The sequence below is a fragment of the Mesoplodon densirostris genome, chromosome 19 (genome assembly GCF_025265405.1).
Source record: "Mesoplodon densirostris isolate mMesDen1 chromosome 19, mMesDen1 primary haplotype, whole genome shotgun sequence".
In the NCBI taxonomy this organism is placed as follows: Eukaryota; Metazoa; Chordata; class Mammalia; order Artiodactyla; family Ziphiidae; genus Mesoplodon; species Mesoplodon densirostris.
In genome coordinates, this window is record NC_082679.1 from 11,432,164 (window position 1) to 11,440,705 (window position 8,542).

Below are 8,542 nucleotides of genomic sequence, written 5' to 3' on the forward strand. Positions count from 1 at the left end.
AACCCTCGGATACAGAGGGCCAGCTGTACTTCCCCTTAGTCAAAACAGGTTCTACCCTTGTTCAAGTACTCATGTTACCCTTACACGTGATGTTACCCTTACACGTGATGTTACCCTTACACACGGTGGCTTCCTTCCTCTAAACCTCAACTGCTCTTGCTGAGAAATGGCCCCTCCCTTTAATCCAGAACCTACCCTCAATTAAATACACCATACAGTTCAATCTAGTACCTATCCTCACCTGCTCAGGGAAATAGGGTACATCATCCTAGTTTGGTGTTTCCCAAAGTATGTCTCCAGATTGGTCTGTTCACCACACCCTAATCCCAAACTAGTCCTGACCCTCAAATCGTACCACTCCACCCTTCAGTAAAGCAGTTGGTTCCAGTCCAACCAGCTGATCTGGTCTGTCCACCACCCCCCATGCCACTTTGGTCTCCCTGGCTTCCCCCTGCCCTCTGACATACCCTGTGTACAGTCCTGGTGTCCAGGTCACGGGAATCCCGAGGTCTTTTGAGAAAAAAAGCACAGCTGAAAAGGGCAGAGTAGAGGTCAGTAAAGAAAGCAGTCAGGCCAGAGAAGGTCCGGCCAGAAGTGGGGAGTCTGCAAACCCCAGGTCTGGGAGGCACGAGGCCCAGGGCATGCTCTGGCCCTGCCACCACTGGCTGAGACCTTAGGCAGGAACCTCCCTTCATGACCCCCCAGGCCCTTGAGAGCTGTTCACTGCCCTCTTACAGAAATGCTTCTGCATCCTGTGCGCCGTGCCCCCATCTGCGCGGACCCCTTTCTGGCAGCTGGCTCTTCTCTGCCTTATCAGAACTTAGCACTCCCATGTGCCGTTCCCTCCCCCGGCTTCCCAGGGGAATGCTGGTTGGTGTGTGGGTTCACCAGAGTAGGGAAGGTGGGGGCAATGTCAGCGAGAGCGTGAGACCCAGGGCACAGAAGCACGAGAGCACACGGGTGCAGTCCAGGAGAGTTGCCGCTGAGTTTCTTCCCGTCCCCCAGTGCCACCCAGCCTGGGCACAGGTGGAGCCTGTGTGCTCCCAGCCCCTCACTGCCACCTCCAGCTGGCCCAGGCTCAGGGCTGGGATCCTTGACTGGACTTATCTGGGAGCTTGTGTTCGGGGTTGTCGAGGGAGGCCTCAGCCAGCACGCTCTAGGTGTCCACGTCCAGGGAGGTGCGGAGCATCCGGTAAACAGTGGCGACGAGAGGCCGCAGGCGGCCAGGGAGCCCAGGATGGGCTCGTTGAGGGGCTCCTGGCTGAACGCCGAGGCATCCCCGGAGGCCTGGCCCAGCAGTTCCACCACCAGCGCCTCGGTGATTGTGGTCTTCGGGCCCAGTAGCGCCTCCAGGATCTTGTGCAGGGGCCGGCCCGTCTGCTCCGCCAGCCTGACAAGGGAGCCCTCGTCCAAGCCGAAGCTGCAGCGGTAGCCCTCCAGGGAGCGGGTGAGCGTGTGTGTGCAGGTCGCAGGCCACTTCCGGCATGCCCGGCACGGGACTCGGGTTGGCCCCGCAGGCCACCATGGCCACCAGCCAGATGTGCTGCCGTAGCGAGGCCACCTTCCGCTCCAGCATGGGCTTGGAGACGTTGGGCAGGGCCACCAGGAACCATGCCACTTGTGGCTCTCTAGGCCCCTCACCATCGACTCCTCCAGCGGGCGGAAGGCGTACTTGCCCAACTCAAACATGGACAGCAGGAAGACCTTGGGGTCCTTGAGGCCCTCCGCTGCAGGAGACAAAAGCACTTTCACGGGGTTTCCGCGCCAAGCAGACCCAGCTGTCCTGAGAGCTGCCCAGGTGCAAGCTGGGTCTACACAGCATGTGGCTTAAGACTGTCAGCCCTGGAGCTAGGCTGCCTGAGTTCAGATCCCAGCCTCGCCCCCTACGCCCTGTGTGGCATCAGGCTAGTTACCAGACCTCTCTGGGCTTTCCTGTACTTATCTGTAAAACCAAGGGATGATTGTAACCTACCTCCTAGGGATGGCATGGTGGTGAACTGAGCTGGTGAAAGTGGTTCGTGGCCTCTGGTGAGCCCTCAAGAAACGTTAGCTGCTGGCCGCGACGCGTTGCCAGCATCTGCGTGGGCATGGGCGGATAGCATTTGCACTGCTCTAACTTGGCCAATACGTAAGCCAGTACCTACCCTTTTTTTTCCTTAATGCAAGTGACTGGTCTCCATCACAGGTGACTGAAATGGCAGCTGTAAGCAGCATTTCACCATGCGGGCCGTGTGACCCTGGGCAATCCCTCACCCCACCGTGGGCCTCCGTGGGAAGATGCTGGGGAAGGGGGAGGCAAGCCCTCAAGAATCCATCCCCCCCAATAAATAAAAACTAAAAATTAAAAAAATAAGTAAGGGGCTTCCCTGGTGGCGCAGTGGTTGGGAGTCCGCCTGCCGATGCAGGGGACACGGGTTCGTGCCCCGGTCCGGGAAGATCCCACGTGCCGCGGAGCGGCTGGGCCCGTGAGCCATGGCCGCTGAGCCTGCACGTCCGGAGCCTGTGCTCCACAACGGGAGAGGCCACAACAGTGAGAGGCCCGCGTACCGCAAAAAAAAATAATAATAAAAATAATAAATAAATAAGGAAATAGATAGAAATTTGCTGGCAGTCCTGCAGTTAGGACTCTGTGCTTTCACTGCCAAGGGCCCGGGTTCAATCCCTGGTTGGGGAATTAAGATCCCACAAGATGCTCGGCCAAAAAAAAAAAAGAGAGAATTCAGCCCTCCAGAGCCCGCCCCTCACCCTCCAGCCTCTGCACACAGTCGTCCCAGATCTGGATGAGCACCCTCTCCTCCGAGAAGGAGCTGGGGTGGTGGCTGCACGAGGCGGCGATGCCCACATCCACCTTGGAGTGGATGTAGTAGAAGCGCTTGTCCCGCCGCCCCGGATCTCAAGGGCCAGCTGGGCAAGGTTGGCAGCGAAGCTCTCCAACGTAATGATGAGGAAGAAGTCGTACCGGCCCGGCAGCACCTGCTGGAGGTATTTGTCAGCCCAGAAGGCGTGTGCGCCTATGCCCGGCAGGTCCCAGATGACGATGTTGGGGTACTTGGGGTGCGGGTATAGCGTGGGGCCCATGGTCATTTCCACCACACCCGTGAAGGCCGAGGTGGGGTCCTCGCCCCCCCAGCCCCTGGATGGCGTTGACAAAGGTCGACTTGCCTGAGTCCGTTTCCCCCCGGTAACACCAATGTCCAGCCCGACGTTCTCCAGAGGATGAAGCGTAGATTGTAACTTGGCGGCTACTGCTGGCAGGTCCCCCACCTCAAAGGCCTCCTTCAGAGCCCTGGTGTCCTTCGAGAGCTCCAGTATCTTGGACTGGCTGAGGCATGATTGGAAGACTTTGCTTGCCATGGGCTGCCTGACCCCCAGCTCCCCATCTTCAGGACTTGATGACAGGACAGGTAAGGGAGTATTTTCACTCTGAGTTGCCCTCTCTTCTCTACATCCCTCAGCTTGCCTGAAGTATTTGCGGCATCACCAGTAATAGCACTGAGAGTGTTACAGGATGCCAGGCCCGGTGCTAAGTGCTTTATTTAAGTTCGCATTTATTCATCACCACCAGCTTCTCCTCCTGGAGTATCTCATGAAATCCTCAAAACAGCCAGAAAAGATTCCTTCCCTTCCTATCCATATTTGGCATTGAGACGATAGATCACTTGCCCAAGGCCTCCAGCTAATTCCTGGGTATATTGGGAATGGGGCTGAGGTCTTTTGGTCCTGGAATTCAAAGTCTTGAAGTTGGGGGGGGCATTTACCATGCACCAGGCACTGGGATCAACCATAAAGGGCAGTGATTAAGATCTGGAATCTTTATCATTGCTGGTAATCATAGATCAGGTTTATTTGATGTTTACTCTGGGCCAGCCACTGTTCTAACCATATACATGATTTCATCAAGTGCCCATTCTACAGAGCAGAAAACTGAGGCTCAGGGAGATAAAGGTCCCTTGCTAAATGTCTTACAGCCTGCACCAGAACCAGGATATGGGCCAGCTCCCTCTGATCCTTTTGCCATACAACCCCCCCCCAAATCTTTGCACAGCTAAGCCCCCACTACGTGCCAAGACCTCTTTGGGTGCTGCATTTCCAGCACTAGCAAGAGAGACGGGTCTAGTGCATTTGTGGAAACATTACTCATCCTCTCTGCCTGGCTCCTGAGTACGTGCATGTGCTCGGGAACCACAGGGCACACCTAGGCAAGCCCCGTCCTGCCTCTAGGCCTCTGAGGCCTCACCAGTGTGATGGACGGGCAGCCACGTTTACATCCTGGGATTGCGTGCCGGCATCTAATCCCAGCCGTGCCAGGGACTTGCGGGGTGACATGGGGCAAGCTATATCCCCTCTGGAGCCTTTATTTTCCCCTCTGTGAGGGGGTGGTGGTGTCAGTTTCCTCACCTGTGGAGTGGAGAGATGACTCCTCCGAGCCCTCCCAGCTCTGCTGTTTTAGGAAGACTCCGGGTCTTACTGCTGGCGAGGTTCAGGAAGAGACGGGCTTGGAACATCGGGCTGAGCTGGATCTTTATTTGTGGATAGCCATGGAAGGGTTCTGAGCAGGGAAGGGAGGGGTCCGAGGTGGACATTAGAAAGTGCCCTCCTGGGAACACCCTGACGGTCCAGTGGTTAGGACTCTGCGCTTTCACTGCCGAGGGCCTGGGTTCGATCCCTGGTTGGGAAACTAAGATCCTGCAAGCCATGTGGCGTGGCCCATAAATAAATAAATAATAAAAATAATTTTAAAACGAGCCCTCGTGGCCTTACGGTGCATGAGACTGGGGCCTGGGAGACAAGGTGAGGGGCTGGGGCAGGACCTAGGTGGGGAGGGGGAGGCCTCAGCTGGAACAGGGGCTGGGGATTGAGATGGGAGGTGGGAAAGGGAGAGATGGAGGCAGAAGGGACAGGACGAGGCCACCAGTTGGAAGCAGGAGACAAAAGTCACCCAGGCGGGCTTCCCTGGTGGCGCAGAAGTTGAGAGTCCGCCTGCCGATGCAGGGGACGGGGGTTCGTGCCCCGGTCCGGGAAGATCCCACATGCCGCGGAGCGGCTGGGCCCGTGAGCCATGGCCGCTGAGCCTGCGCGTCCGGAGCCTGTGCTCCGCAATGGGAGAGGCCACAACAGTGAGAGGCCCGTGTACCGCAAAAAAAAAAAAAAAAGAAAGAAAAGTCACCCCGGCTGTGTCTCTCTTAACCTTAGGCCCAGTGTGGTGAGAGCAGGCCTGAACTTTCCATCTCAGCCACTTGGGGTCGGCGAGTCCTGGGCTTAGGATGATGTCTGAGGGTCCACAGGTATAGGGATGTGGGCTGTGTTTTTGAGAATGGATTTGGAAGGGATCTTCTTTCTTGTGCATCTAGGGGGTCTGGGATATCCCTACCATGGTCCCTCGCACCTCCTTTGGTGCCAAAAGGTCCACATGAACCCCAAGTAGTCCTTGCAGAGCCAATGGGAGGCCTTCTGGGAAGAGGGGAATCTTTTGCAAAGCACAGAGCCCTTCAGCAAAGAAAATTGGCACTGCCATTAATCCTCCAGGTAAAAGTGGACCCTGTTAGTCTGTCTCCCAGAGTCAGGGGTAATGTGAGGCCCCCAGATGAGGCTAGAACCATCACCACGTCCTGGAGCACCCTCGGGGCGTATCAGTGAGGCCACCTTCACAGCACCAGAGCTGCCTTCTGAATCCCTGGAAACTCGCCCTTCTCTGCACCTAAATCCCACCTTTCCCTGACCCTCATCCAAGGCCACAGATGCTCTTGGGGCAATCCCTGTCCTGTCTAATCCCCCCAGTCTGGTGGTTCGTTTTTAAACATGCATGACCGTTGACTCAGCATGTGAGTTTGGGCTTGAGCAGATAAGGGTGTCAGATTCACTTCTTCATGCAGCCAAAGAGCCAAGCACAGAGCCAGAGGATGTGCCAACCAGTTGGGTTCCCAGGGTCTCCTGGGCCAGGCTAATACCATCACTCAGTGTGTTACACACCCTCTGTCATTCAAAGCCTCGCACAGAAATCCCCAACAGGCGCCCTCACTGTCAGACCTGTGGCCTTTCAGCACCATCCCCAACATCTGCACCCAGCCACGCAGCCACACACACACAGACCCGGAACCCCAGTCTCAGCCAACTATTCACGGTCTTAGACCACAGCATCCAAATCACAGAGACGTACCAAGATTCCTCCCAATCACAGATACACCAGCAAGCTCGCCGCCACACACATCCACACGCGGACCCACTCACCATCTTTCTGAAATGAGACTCGTTCTAGGTGGCCGGTTGCGCTCCTGCCTCTTCCCTCCTTGCATGCTCACAGAATTGCCCACCTGCCCTCTCACCACCTCCTCTCTCATTCTGTTCCCCCAGTTTCCCCACGGTTTCCCGTGGCCACCTGGCCTCCCCTCTCCCTGCCACCCACCCCCACCATCACTCACAGGCAGCAGGGCTTGCCCAGGATGTCCCGTCTCCCCCTCCTCTGTTTAACCCAGTTGCTAGGCACCATCGTGCCGAGCCCGGGCACGCGTTGGCCGCCCCTCTCCCACCAGAGCAGGCCTTTGGGACTCGGGGGTTCTCAGAAAGGGACATGATTGCAGGCCCCAGTGCCCACTCAGCCACCCACCCAAGTTGACAGTGGGCTCCTGTCTTGGATCCAGGCCGGGCTGTCCTGTCGCCCCCAAATCCCTCATGGTCACTTGGGGACCAGGGAGAGAGAGACTGTTAAAGAGCCCTGACCCTCCCCCCCACCGTCCATACCTTGAACGTCTCCCTCCCAAGATCAATTCCTATCCCAGGTTCAGGACTTGGACTTGGGCCCACCTGCCACCCTCAGCCCTCCACACCCCGCCCCTCAGCAACTGCAGCTCTCATTTTCACCACATCAGCCTTTTTTGTCTGTTTGGTTGGTTTCGATAAGGCTTGGTTTGTGGGTGAGGCAGGAGGTTGGGGGCTGCACTTTCATTTGTCTTCCAACAAATCTCGCTTCTTCCAGCTGTCGAGAACGTACTTGAGGAGGAGGCCGAGCTTCTGGCAGGTCGAGAGCGGGTCTTCCTCGCCACTCCCCTCCCCGGATGCCCGCTTTTCCACGCCGTTGTCACCAGCCACCTGCAGGCTGACCTCAGGCTGGGACCCCTCCTCCTCCAAGGCCTTGATGCGGACCTGCTGGGCATCCTCGGCCATCTCGTTGAGGCAGCCCTGGAGCGTGGCGTAGACGGTGCTGAAGCTGATGCCCCCCGGCCGCCAGCGTTCCGAACAGGGGGATGCCCTTCTCAAAGGCCCGGGCCACCCGCATGGCACCGTCGGACGACTGGGAGTAGAGCCGCGGGACAGTCTCGGGCGAGACCTCGTTGGCCGGCGGGGAGAGGATGACCGAGCGCAGGTCGCCTGCCTGTTTGCCCACCCGCTCGGCCGGCTTGGCTACCGAGTCGTCGTCCAGGCCGAAGCTGCGGTGGTAGCCGCGCCGCGAGCGGAGGAGCAGCGCATCGTCGTAGGCGGCCGCCGGCCGGGCCCGGGCAGAGCCTGGATGACGCCCAACACGAGGGCCGTCTTGAGCACCTGCTCCTGGAGCATGTCCTCCTTCTTCCGCAGGGCCTCCAGCGAGATGTCGGGCAGCGACAGCAGGCCGGCCTGCCGACGGCGCGCGGGCAGATCGTGCTCCCGGGTGGACACGAGCAGCGGAAGTCGTAGCGCGCGGGCGAGAGGTTGGACACGAGGAAGACGTGCGGGTCGTCATGCCGGCCCCACGCAGCCGCTCGGCGCGGTGCTCGCGGAGCTCCTGCAGGGCCGCCGCCTCGCTGAAGCCCGAGGGTCGCTGGGTGCGCGTGGCCGCCAGGTCCTCGTCTACCTTGGTGCACACGAAGTAGAACTGTTTGCCCTGGCGCAGGATCTCGGAGGCCAGGCGGGTCTCCACGGCGCCGCAGCGGCGGGGGGAGACCAGCAGGAAGACATCATAGCGGCCAAAGTCCACCTGCTTCAGGTACTTGTCAGCCGGGCAGCCTGGAGAGCCGGCCTCTGGCAGGTCCCGCAGGGTCACGTCTGGAAACTCGCGTAGGGCGAGGGCTGCCTCGTGGTCTCTACGACGCCAGTGAGGGCCGCGCCGGGGTCCTCGGCGCCCAGGCCGCGGAGGGCGTTAATGAGGGACGACTTGCCTCCCCGGACTCGCCTGTGACGCCCACCTCCAGCCGGGTGCAACTCCCGGAGGCAGGAGGCGGCCTGGGGGATGTCGCCCGACTCGAAGGCGGTGCGCAGGGCCTCCAGCCCTTCCTTGGCCGTGAGGATGGTGTTCTCCTCCTCCCCGGGCACCTCTGGCAACTTCGAAGTAGCCATGGTGACCGGCGGTTCAGAGGGCGCGGGGGCTGGGGGAGAGCCTCGGACGGACACGTGATCCTCAGCGTCTGCGGGGGAGCGGGGAGAAGGGAGCCGTTCACGCCTCCCGGGCCTTGGCGTGGGGCAGGGAGACAGACAAGCCGAGGATATAAGGGGAGTCCCTCTGGAGCCCCACAACCCTCTCCTTCTCAAAAACCCGGGGTACGTTTTGGACACGAGGTAGGGGGCTTTGGAG

The 8,542-nt window shown here is 59.1% G+C and overlaps 2 pseudogenes; both read right to left on the reverse strand.

The window, feature by feature from the left end:
• Positions 1-1,078: 1,078 nt before the first annotated feature.
• Positions 1,079-6,293, reverse strand: LOC132479568 (interferon-inducible GTPase 5-like; annotated as a pseudogene).
• A 646-nt stretch (positions 6,294-6,939) lies between these two features.
• LOC132480437 (interferon-inducible GTPase 5-like) lies at positions 6,940-8,307 on the reverse strand (annotated as a pseudogene).
• Positions 8,308-8,542: the final 235 nt, after the last annotated feature.